The 12627-nt window shown below is 43.3% G+C and overlaps 1 protein-coding gene across 3 annotated transcripts in view; it reads right to left on the reverse strand.

The window, feature by feature from the left end:
• The window catches only part of ELOVL7 (ELOVL fatty acid elongase 7), a 70110-nt gene extending 58264 nt beyond the window's left edge, over positions 1 to 11846 (reverse strand). For all 3 annotated transcript variants that reach the window (XM_054986725.1, XM_054986724.1, XM_054986722.1), the window contains exon 1: positions 11738 to 11846. The gene's annotated coding sequence lies outside the window, so the exon portion shown is untranslated. The remainder of the gene's footprint in view (positions 1 to 11737) is intronic.
• Positions 11847 to 12627: the final 781 nt, after the last annotated feature.

Genomic DNA, 12627 nt, shown 5'->3' on the forward strand with positions numbered 1-12627 from the left:
TCATTACAGTCATCAAGTCTTGATGTTACCATGGCATGGATCCAGTAAGCCAGATTGGCCGTGTCAAAGTAGGAGGCCATCTTCCAGGGTAGACTGAGACTGTAGAAAAAAAAATTCTAGCAATAGCACTGAATCCAGTATAACCCACAGGTTCTTTAATAACAACAACATTTGATTTATATACCGCCCTTCAGGACAACTTAATGCCCATTCAGAGAGGTTTACAAATTATGTTACTATTATCCCCACAACAAAACACCCTGTGAGGTGGGTGGGGCTGAGAGAGAGCTGTGACTGACCCAAGGTCACCCAGCTGGCTTCAAGTGGAGGAGTGGGGAATCAAACCCAGCTCTCCAGATTAGAGTCCCGTGCTCTTAACCACTACACCAAACTGTCTCTCAGTCTGCACGGGGCAGATGAACTCCATCAAAAATGGCAAGTACAATGTCCTTCAAGGTCTCTGCCTTCCCAAAGAGCATTATTTCTGAAGGATGTTGAACAGATAGCAAATGTGTTGGGAAAATTATAAACAGAAGATGGTAGACCATGTTCCACTGTTAAGAAAATATTATGGAGACTGCCCACTGGTAAGAAAGCTGCTTTGGGCATCTGAACATCCCTCTGGCCTCCTCCTCAGTTTTGCCAGGCCAGCTTTCTGGAATTCAGAGCCATGGTATTGGTGAAATTCAAGTAGTAAATTCCGCTGTCCATAAAGCTCCTCATATTATTCATTGATTTAGGAAATGAATAGACCATCTGTCCAGACTAGGGGTGTGCTCTAACCCCCCCCCCCTCCCAGCATTTTTGGATTCAGGTATCTGAAATGACATGTATTTTGTATTTCCAATATTCTGGTCCAAGAATACCAGTGTAGTATTCAGATTTGGGTTTTACTTGGAGTTCCGAATATATCTGACTATTATTCCCTATGGGGGAATATTTGTGGGGGCTGGAGGAGCTATTTTTCAAGAAAATTATACCAAAATTGCAGGGAACATAGTCCTGCTTGTCCACTAAAGAATCCACATGTTTCAAGTCAATTGATCAAGGGGTCCAATTATATGAGCCCCTGAAAGGGTGCCCCCAGCCATTCTCTATTATTCCTTGGGGGGGGCATTATCCAATGCTTTCTGCAGGGAAAAGACAGAAGCCTAAAAAAGAGCCTTTGCCAAACACAAGAGAAACCATACTGGCCAAGCCTCCCACTGTAAACATAACCAAAATAGCCCACCAAACCAATGTCAACCCAGAGAATCCCAGCAGAACCAAACTGAATCAAAGGACACTGTTATAAGCCCACCAGAACAACTGTCACTCACAATGGTCAAGTAAAATCCAGGGCCAATGCAACAGAACCAATGTCAAACCGGTAAATCCCAGCATCCAAACTAGTCAGCCAGCAGTACCAAGGCAAGCAAGCAATAGTTGCACACACACACACACACACACACAAACAGAGTAATACTACTTCCCTTCCTCCTCCTGTGGCCTGGGAAACCAGCAAAGGTGTGTGGGGGGGGGGACAAGTTACTGCAACCTTTAAAATGCAATTCCTAGATATTCCTGAATACTGCTGGATAATTTGGGAACTTAAATACTGGGTTATCCAAATCAGACAGGTGTAGCCAGATATATATCCAAATACTACCAAATAGGTATTATTCTGGTCTGTTTTTAAACCAGATATACTGAATTGCACATCTCTAGTCCTGACACCTGGTAATGGTGGCTAATAAAATAAAAGCAATTCAGCTATAAAATCATAAAATGATACAAAACATAAAGTTCATCAATATTACAATGAGAAATAAAAACTAGCAATTAAATTACCAGGGACATAAAAATCAATTAAACTCATTTTTAAAAGAGGAGAATCACCCTTAGAGGTGTGGACTTTCCAACTGCTTTGAAGTAATGAAGAAAAAAATTGAAATTTGAGGGAAATCAAGATAAATACAATACTTTTCTCATCAATTCTAAGCTTGCTTTACCACATTAAGTAAATAAACATAGGAGGAAAGATTTCACATTTGTATTATATGGCCTTCAATGCCTTCAATAATCTCTTCTCCCTGTTGCTAGCATTTTCCAGAAACAATGCAAAAACCTGCAACACCCGTTTACTATAGATAACAGTCAGGCTGCCAGGGTACACAACACAGACAATAGATCCAGAGGAGTTAGCCATGTTAGTGTGTAGTCTCATCTGATGAAGAGAACTGTGGTTCTCGAAAGCTTATGCTACTATAAAGTTGGTTAGTCTTAAAGGTGCTACTGGACTCTTTTCTATATAACACAGACAATGATTCTTTCAAAACTCTTCCAACTCTGCCTCTAATAGGCCACAGTATAAAGTGTTCTTGTGAATTTGCATACAGCGTCAAACTTTAAATCTGTTCAGTGATGTAACTCAACTACAAAACCAAATTAACCAAGTGAAACTCCCATATGTCATTTCAACAAGGCAATGTATATTAAATACCATGACCATGTGAAAAAAGCTATACAAGTTTTATTAAACATGTTCTTTACAACCTCAATTTTTTTCCTAATCAGAATCCTTTCTTGAAAGTTTAATTGGAAAATTTATTCTTGGGGTCTCAGGATCCATATGGTCTAATAGCCAGGGCAGAGGGGTTAAGAGGATGAATGAACACCTTCTTTCCTGTTGTTGCAGCAACAGTGATTTTTCCAAGTTAGTATTTAACAATACAAATGGTCACTTGGCGTCTTATAAGAATTTTGCAGAGCAGTGCTGAACAATTTCCATTTCACTTTGTTTTCCTTCTGAAGATGTGGTTGGAATTCATGTTATTGTCTTTCTGCTAAGTGGCTTTACAGTACCACTGACTAGACCTGTTTGGCTCCATCATTTGATTAGATCAATTCAAGAATATAAGTGCCTGGGAAAAAATCATGCCAAGTACAAGCATCATATTTCACAGGACAAGCTGTATACATTTTGATTCCTAACATAAGAGAGAGCAATCAAAGACTACATTTAGAAATGCATTAAGATAACCATCAACAATAGGACAGCATCCAATACAGAACTGACAGGAAAGTGAAATTTTCTCAGGCAGCCAATTCAGTACCACAGCAAAGGAGTGATGAATGGCGCTTCAAAGAACACAATTATCCATCTTTGAGAATAAATTGCGTTCCATGAAAAGTGAACTGAATCTCTTTTCCAAAGCCAGGTCCCTCAACTGGATACAAGAGAAGAGGCAAGTCCCAAATTCTGATAAATTTGGAAGAAGTTACCATAAAAGGTTGCACTGTAAAGACATTTATGATCACCAGGAAAAAGCAGATAGCACCTTTCAGGAGTGATATTCTGAAAACTATAATCTTCCTACAATATCAGATTTCAAGGAAACTCAGTATACGGAATCTTCAAACCACATGTCTAAAGCTATAAACCAAGGCAGCATGCCATACACACTTGTTGAGATTACATTTTACTTTCATGTCAACACACTTAGGACCAAACCACAAATCACTGTCATTTATTATGATCCAAAATCAGCCAACATCAAGGTGGTTTCATTAAAGCAACCTTTGAGGAGGGAGATTTTGATCCAAGGCCAACATACTGGCTCGCTCCTTTGCATTGACTAAATACTTTTGGGATCTTCCATCCGTAACCCTTGACACTCTTAACTCCTCAATTTCCCAAATCTCTCTTCATGCTATGCTGAGATTTCAACGCCATAATAGCTCTGATTTATCAGTCCAGATTAATAACCAGACTGCTGAACAAGCCTGTTTCCTGGACTGGGCATCACAAAACAGTTATAAACAAGCCAGGCCTAAGATTATTAGAACTGCTATCACTCCATCAGTTGCATATTCTCCATGGCACAAGGTTTAGTATCTCTGGGGAGGGGGTGTTTACATTCTTATTGGCCCAAGGAGCCAGTAAAATAGATTATATAGCAGTATCATCAGGAAAATTGGTCAGATCTATCTAGAAACTTGGATGAAACAGGGTTAATGTATATAGAATGTATATCCTTATAAAACAGGCAGTAAAATAACAGGTGTTACACAGTTTTGACTGCTTTCAATTGGTAGAAACAAAGGCATTAAGGGTAGGGGATACACGTAAATATCTCCCTTCCAAAAAAGCTGAGGGCAAGACATTAAAACAAGTCAAGGTACATGCTCTGCAATATTTAGAGGATTCTAAAGCATAGAGTTTACTGAACAAAATTTTGGTTGTGATTCCCTACTGCTGGGGGAAAAAAGTACCTAAGCTCTATCAACTTGAACAGCTATGTTCCAAATTCACTTTTTAATTATTTTCTTGGCTGCCAAGAACCCAAGATGGCAGCCAGGGGAGTGAACCCACAGAATTGTAATTTCTTCTCAACATCTACTCAACCTGACAGAAAGTTATCTGAACAAAATGGGGGAGGGGAGGGATACTCCAAGCAGGTTAAAATTTAGCTGAAACCAAAAACATGTCACTTGGTACCAACTACGTGCTTCAAGTGACACCAATCCTGACTCTATTCTGAGGAGGGCATTAGGGACACAATGAGGGACACCAAATATATATCTGAGAAATTTAGACTGAATTGCTTCCAAAAGACAGCACTCTTAGCACACTGCAATTCAAAGGAAATAGTTCGTTCCAAAAAAGTTTAGAAGTAATCAGGAGAATTCTAGAGCGATCTATGTACAGTCTTGGTCAAAGCAGGCAGAAGACAGATGATCTCTGGAATACTTGCAACACACAGTTGATTTCTGGAGCATGAACAGATTATTTAATTACCGGACTTAAAAGTATCTGAAAAATGGCAGCTGTGTTTGTTCTACAATGCCATATAATCAAGGAAAAACAAAAAAGGTAGCATCAACACAATTGGGCATCTTGATGGTTCCAGCCTTAGCAATACCAAGCTTTTAGCCCTTATGGCTGAAGACAGGCATTAAAGTGCATTTGCATTTATTTATATCCTACTTTTCTCCTCAGCTGGGAACTCAAAGCAGCTCTTAGAACAAGCAATATCTTCTGAAATCCCTGAAGTCAGAGGTAGCTCAACATAATTCCCACTTGGTCAGGGCGTTGGTCACCTGCTTCACTCATTAACCCTCCCCATAAAACTACAAAACGGTCATATGCACAAGTTTGCATATTTTATAATGCTGCAATGTAGCTTTTCCTGGTATGTTTTTTTTTCATGGAACAAGTACTCAAAGCCCTTGCAATCTACACAATGTTTTAATGCTGCAGTCACATAAGGCTTTTCTTTCTGAAGATGGAATATAGATATCCTGTTTCCTGGATATGTGAAGTTTTCAAGACATAGAAATTGGGGAGGGGTGGTTGAAATATATTATCTTCTTATCAAGCCTAAACTTATTTTACTGCTTAAAGAACAAAGAATGCATCAGTTATAGCTTTGTCAGAAAATCTGTATCCATGAGCCAAAGTCACTAGAGAAAAGTTAACTTTCCTGTACAGTTGCAATAAGACTTCCAAGTATAATATTATTCCTTTTCTTATAATTTTGCATACCAGTCATCTAAAGAGCCTTCTGCACTGAGTAGTACAGGAGAATTAAAGAGGTAAAAGTGTACAGCAGAGGCCTATGGTCCTCTCTGTGGAGATTGCACACTAAACATACTTTAATCTTTGTACACATAGCTGGCATCTGCTGTCAATTTCATCTTCTTGTCATGTGCCTTCAAGGCAAACACAAGTGAGCACATAACCATCTATAAAGACAGATGATTTTACTACATCCTTGTAGCAAATATATGTATGAAGTGGTCCTTGGAGCATGTTTTTATAAAATAAAAATTTAACAGTGATAAAACACACATCTCTGAGAATAAATGAGATTATCAAAACAAGGATTGACATGCACATTATAGTAACAATATGAGAGCTACACCAGAGGTAACACATAAAGCTCCACATCATATAGAAGGAGCCTACAACACCATTCCTCCCTACACCAACCTTGAAAAAGTGGCTAAAGTATAGGCTCCAGAGTAGTCCAGAACTTCATACTTTATCTTTTCAGTGTTGAAATACTGCTTCCACACCATCAAAAGAACATGAGTACCAAATTTAAGTGTGAGAAAGGAGAACTAAGTATCTAGGCAGAAGACTCACCACCACATTCATGAATGGAGGCAATTTACACCCTGAAGTGTATGATTGATCAATACACATTTAAAATCATATCCAGTTAAATAAGGTAAAATTATAATGGATTACAATTCTACATATTACAAGGGCACATCTTTGCCATGTTCTACCCAGCAATCCCTTCTGATCCCTGGGAAGTAGACTCCCAGGACTGCAGGATCCACATGGATTATTAGCCACATGGATGATTGGGCTGCAATGAGGAAACAGGAAAGGATAGAAAGGAAGATTTAATTCCCATCCCCATCACTAGAGCAAGCAGCCCAACATGTGTGACTAATAATCCACACAGGCCTTATGACTCCAGGAATCTGCTTTCCAGGGGTCAGGCACAGAAAGGAACGGGGCAAAGATCTCTCTTCCTTTTGCTGATAGTAGGTCAAACCTAATTCAACGTAAGTTTGCTGATCTTTTTAAGGCTGGAAAGGACTAGAAAGTTGGAGGCCAGCTAGGTCTCTTTTCTCCCATTCCCAAGGATCTCTCCATTCCCAAGCCACTCCTTCAAAGTTTCTGTCTATCATCTTAGTGGACCACCAATATTGGTCCACTAAGTCCAATATTTTCCATTGAAACAGGCAGTTGCTCTCCAAGGTCTCATTCTGTAATCATTTTAAATAACACCTGGGACTTCTGCATGTAATTTAACACTCATGAACTATGTACCATCCTTCAGCGTCCTTCTTTAACATATTTCAAAGGGATGCTTATGGATATCTCACTCTCCTGCAGAGGGGCAAACTGGTGATCTGCGGGTAGTCTCCCACCCAGGCATTAGCTACGCTGGTCTTAAAGGTATTTCACAACTTTTGTTTCTGGATTTTTTGATGAGCCACCCAACATAGCTGCCTCCTTTCTATTCCCTAATCCATGTTTACTCATAAGGTAAACTCTAATGTTGTCAACTGGAGTTATTTTCAGTTGCATGCATACAATTACAGCCTGGAAGATGCAACAATACCAGGTTATTTGAAACAGTTCCCTTGGGCTAGAGGATGTGTTGTTGAAACACTCACTTCCTAAACCCTCCAACTGTTTTCGCATGTACTAAAAAGCATATTTAAGTCCCTCTGACACTATATGCAATGCATGTGAATGCCTCCAATGCATGTTATAACAATAAAAGTAGACCAAGAAAGACTTATATTAGAGATCAAACAGAGCCAGATCCTTAACTATGGGCTGCCATAGCTACTGTTTAGAGGGCTCCACAGGGGCCATGATTCTTACCCACCACCTCCACCATGTCTCTTTATGAACATGTGCCTGGATGAGAAGAACAGCCTCTTCTCTAGCTCTGTACTACTTGGTTTACTCAGTCCAGATCCACTCATATTACGACCTCAAGCAGAACTTCTGTTTATCCCATCTGGCTTTCAAGTCTCTCAGTTGTTTCAGAGTTTACTACATATAATGGCCTTGCTACCTGCTTTCTGCCTGGGCAATAGTACAATCCAGAAGAATTCTGGCTTCAACATGAGCAGCCCCCATTCTTGGCAGGATGAAAAGAGTGGACCCAAACGGACATCAATCCACAAAACAGGAAAAGTCATTCTCTTTGGGCTGAAGGCCTACAACTTCTATCACAGAAAAAATCCTGAGGACCAGCTAGTTCCTGCTTCGTGAAAATCCAAAATGAGGAATGAGCGCAATGAACACTTTCCTGAACATCACTCAGACTGGAATTAATGGGATGACAGGAAGACAGCCTTAAACTTAGAATCAGAGAATCCTTGCAAATTGTATTCCATCACTGTGTAGAGACTGACACAGATTCCAATGGCTAAAGAGAGTTTGACCAACAAAAAGGAACAATTCACCACATGAATTATAGCATTGCATAGTGAATAGTGTTAAACTAGGATCCTAGGAGAGCCGGGTTTGAATCCCTACTTCCACCACTGAAGTTTGCTCAATGACCTTCACTTCCTCTCAGCCTGGCCTACCTCACAGAGTCATTGTGAGGATAAAATGAAGGAGGGGAGAACAATGTTCTGAGCTTCTCTGGGTCCCAACTGGGGAGAAAAGCAGGATATTTATGCATTTTAAAAATGAGTATCACTGCTGTCCTGCAACATTCATTCTATATCTCAGTCCCCTTTCCATGAGGGGAATAGACTGTTGTTGGGTAGGCCCAGCATTTTTGGATACCAAGTACTATTCTCACTAAAGGGAAGAAGGTTTTGACTACAGATTTGCTTGTTGCTAATAAGAACAGAAAAAAGTACTGCTTACCAGAGCACAGGCTAGCTTTCTTAAGAGACACAGGCTTTTGGTTATGTCTGAAGTGCAGAGAGGAAAAAAAACCCCAAACACCTTGCTGACTTTTCTGCAGAAATCCTCTTAAACCTGGCTCGCAATGTCTCCAGAATATGAATAATAATTGAGCATCAACAGTAGGAAAAGAACTGTGAGTGAGGAACCAAGTATCAGTGGGATGGCCTAAAACTGAATGGATTCAAGACTTGTGTATTTCATGAAGGGTGCCCCTTAATGCTTCTGTCCCCACAAACTCAAGTACCATCTCTCAGTTCAGAGAAATTACTTAACTGGAATTGGTATTATTTACAAAGTAGGCGAACCCTTGTTTTACTAAGACTATTTACCAGGTGCTAAGGAAAGAGGACAGAAAACGAATGTGTGCAGAGTTAAACATGGGCAATTTGTCAAGAGCCATGCCATCACAAGTATCTCAAGCTTTTTCACAGTTTAACCCAAATTATTCAGCATAAATATTCCATAAAGCGTGCACAACTTGGAATAGAAAGGCACTGCAGGAAATCCCTGTGAACAATGCACAACCCTGTTCTAAAAGGGACTTACAATTCAGGTTTTTTTAAATTTGCAATACACACACACACACCACTTACATCCAAGGATTGGAAACAACCTTGGGGAAAAATTAGCCATTCTTCCTTGACACAGGGCTGCCCATATTGCCAGGAAACGGTGGAAGATCTGTCCATGATAAAAGTAGGGCTGACAGGTGCTTTGCCATGGCACATTAAATCAAACCTACCACAGTGACAGTGAAAACACAGCATCTTAGAAGCTGGGATAAGGAGAAACTGTCCCATGTGGAGTTATGAACAAAGTAAGATGCTAGTTATATAAGCATAACAAGAAACTTATTACTTTTAGCACTATAGTGACACTCGAGGTTTTATCTCATTGTGCTGCTTCATCTGCAACATTTCATAGTGTCGGAGGAAACTAGAACCCTTTCTAGTCCAGACCTCTTCCTAAGCAACAAGGGAGCCCACCCTGTGCCTACTGACCAATCCAATACAAGCTACAGCATTCATTGCTGAGGAGTCCTACAAAGCAAGTCAAACAACATACTACAGCACAAGGTAACCTCCCCACCTTCCCCTCCAGCCTCCAAGAGTTGTCAAATCCATTTGCGGGGGGGGGAATACCTTCTCAGTTCCAAGTTAACAGCTGATCAGTCAAATCTTAAGCACCTACAAAATCATTTCTATTTGGTATCTCCCTAGATGAAAATCCTCACATGCAACTGAATATGAGAACAAACCCCAACATGTGAGTGAATACGAGAAAAACAACAACAACACTTGATTTATATACTGCCCTTCAGGACAACTTAATTCCACACTCAGAGCAGTTTACAAAGTGCATCATTATTATTATCCTCGTAACAATCACCCTGTGAAGTAGGTGGAGCTGAGACAGATCTCTGTCACCTGGAGCTAAGACAGCCCTGGAAAAGCTGTGACTGACCCAAAGTCACCCAACCGGCTTCATGCAGAAGAGTGGGGAATCTGGTTCTCCAGATTACAATCCCGCCGCTCTTAACCACTGCACCAAACTGTACCGGTACACTCAGAGCATATTATCAATTCTAACTCACAGTCCGTGCAAACCAGTTTTGTTATGGTCTAAAGCATGAAACATCTCTTCAGCCACTGGCCAGAGCAATGAAGTCTTCATATGTCCTCACAGCACCTCTCACAGTGAGAGGAATAGCTGCTGCTGTTCCTTCTTTACAGGTAAGAGATCTTCCCTAGTCCACACTAGATACCGACGTCTTTGGGAACTAATACATTTGATCGACTAAAATCAGAGTTTTCAAAAAAAGAAATAGGTCACTTCTTACAAAAAGAGGACAAGAAATCCCAGTGAAGGCAAGGATAGGTTCAGAAAGAGTTATGTACCATCATTTATGAGAAAGGAAGCCTTGAAAAACAGAAAAGAAAATGGCAGAGAGATATGGAGCAGTTGGCCAGACAGTATAGTGCTATTCCAGTTCTTATAATAAGGAATTTGATTCTTGCTTCTAGGCATTCATCTAGGTCCTGTGTCAGACAGTTTGTAGTCAACAATCAGTGCTTGACAAATGTTAATGAAACACTTCCAAGCTTGCCTCTCTCTTTAACTATTTGACTGGTCATGGCATATCAGTTAATACCAAACAGTAAGATATAGCCGGGCTGAGAACACAGTTTTTATCGCTCTACCTGTGCCCCCCCCCCATCACATTGCCTGGCAGCTTATGAATGAGCTGTATTCAACACCTGCCAACACAGCACTGGGTTGTACTCAAGGCCCAAGTTGAACAGTTCAGGCAGGTGAATCTCTCAAGCAGTCCTCCTTGATTGGACCCTTTCATATGCAGATGAGCCACCCATTTCGGCAGATACGATCTCCAGTCCCTTGCATAACCTCCATTCATGTCGTCCCACGGCGCGTTCGCTCATCTTTCCCACTAAGCTTGTTTTTACAGATACCAACTCATCGCGATGCATGCACCAGCCAAGAAAGAAAGGTATCAGCACCTTCCACCTGGCCTGTCGGGAACAGCCTGCCTTTTCCACCGCACCGCTTTAGGAAGATGCCTGGCCCAGAATTCGCGGACTACCCGCGCCTAAGGGTTAACGTGCAAGAAGGATTTTGGAAAAGAAGGCGCCGAAAGAGGCCGACTCCTGTCAAGCCACGAGGGTTTTACGCCGTAGGGGCATTCGGCCAGCAAAAGCCGGCCGGTTCCCTTTCTCGCCCCCACGCGGGAGAAGCATTAGGGAGGCCAGGCGAGCGGCGAAGGAGGAGCCGCTTCCGTTTTGTAGGTCAGGCTCGGGACACCCTGGCGTCCCTTCCCTGAGGCCTCGACCCGCTGCCTTGTTAATCCGATAACTCGCCAGGCGTCCGAGCCGGTGCCCGGCCAACAGCAGAAAGGGCCGCGCGGACCGCTCCCACCGCTGGCAGGTGAAGCATTTCGCTTTGCAGCGGGGCTGGGACGGGGCGCCGGACGCTCCGTGGGGAGAGGGGAGCGCGAGCCGGCCACGCGCCGCTCCAAACGCGCCGCTTTCCAGACGGGAGGGACGTGGAGGCGAACTCAGCGGGGACGGTGCTTTCCCTCGACCAACAGCCTGCCCCGGCCCCTCAGGCGCCACCCCTACCCGCTCAGGTACGCCGCGCGCCCTTCTCCGGTCCATCCTCTCAGTCGCAGCCTGCCCTGCCCGGAGGAGCGGCTTCCTCCGCTCCCAGGCATTCGCGCTTCCCAGCGCGGAAAGTTCCCGGGAAGTTGGCGCAAGTCCCGAGCCCTGCGCGCTCACTCACCTCCAGCGAGCCGGGCCCCTCCAGCTCCTTGCACGCACCAGCAGCCAGCCAGAGAGCGAGTGCGCGCGGGGAAGGGAAGCGTCTCCGGGTCTCTCTCTTGCCCCGCGTGGCGCAGCCCAGCTCTGAGCCCGCCCTCGCAGCCAGCCGCTGCCGGAACCCGCCCAGGGGATTGGCCGGAGCGAGCAATGAGTCATTGCTCACTCCTCTACTCCTCTGCCCACGTGATTCCACGGGTTCTCCTCTCGGCTCCGTCTCAGCAAGCCGAACAGGTGTTGGAACGGCGCTTTGCTGGCGCAGGCTGCGCCTAGAGAAACTTCACCGGAGGGGTTGTTTCGACATAGCTGCTGAGACGGTGGTAGAATGGCACCGCCTGGGTGGGTCGTGGGGGGCGGAGTGCTTGGCGGCGCGCTGCAGTCGCTGCTGGCTCCGGGGTTAATATTAGCACACGTTCCTTTGCTATTGTTCGGGTGGCAGCCGCAGTTTTAGAGGTGGGATTTCCAGGGCTGAGTGGTGACTTTTGTTGGTTTTGTTATGTTCGCTGTTACGCGGCTGGGTGCTTGTTGGCTGGCTTGAAAGTTTGAAACAGAAAGCTGGAGTGTCAATAAATAACTGTGTGGGCGTGAGAGAAAAGGCTTCCTGCCAGGTCGGAGAGAGACCATCGATCCATCCCGTGCAGTACGGGCTGCTCTGACTTTCAGCAGCTTTCCGGGGTGGCAGGTTGGGAAAGTGAACCTGACTGAGCCAGTTCCTGCCTGCGATTCCTGTGGGTTCTTTCCATTTATTATCATCAAAGATCAGCCAGCATCAATGGAACAGCACAGTCTACCCACAACTACCAAATATATATAAAATGTATAGCCTCGTTACACTCTAAGTAATACATGATTAAT

The sequence above is a fragment of the Eublepharis macularius genome, chromosome 8 (genome assembly GCF_028583425.1).
Source record: "Eublepharis macularius isolate TG4126 chromosome 8, MPM_Emac_v1.0, whole genome shotgun sequence".
Taxonomy (NCBI): Eukaryota; Metazoa; Chordata; class Lepidosauria; order Squamata; family Eublepharidae; genus Eublepharis; species Eublepharis macularius.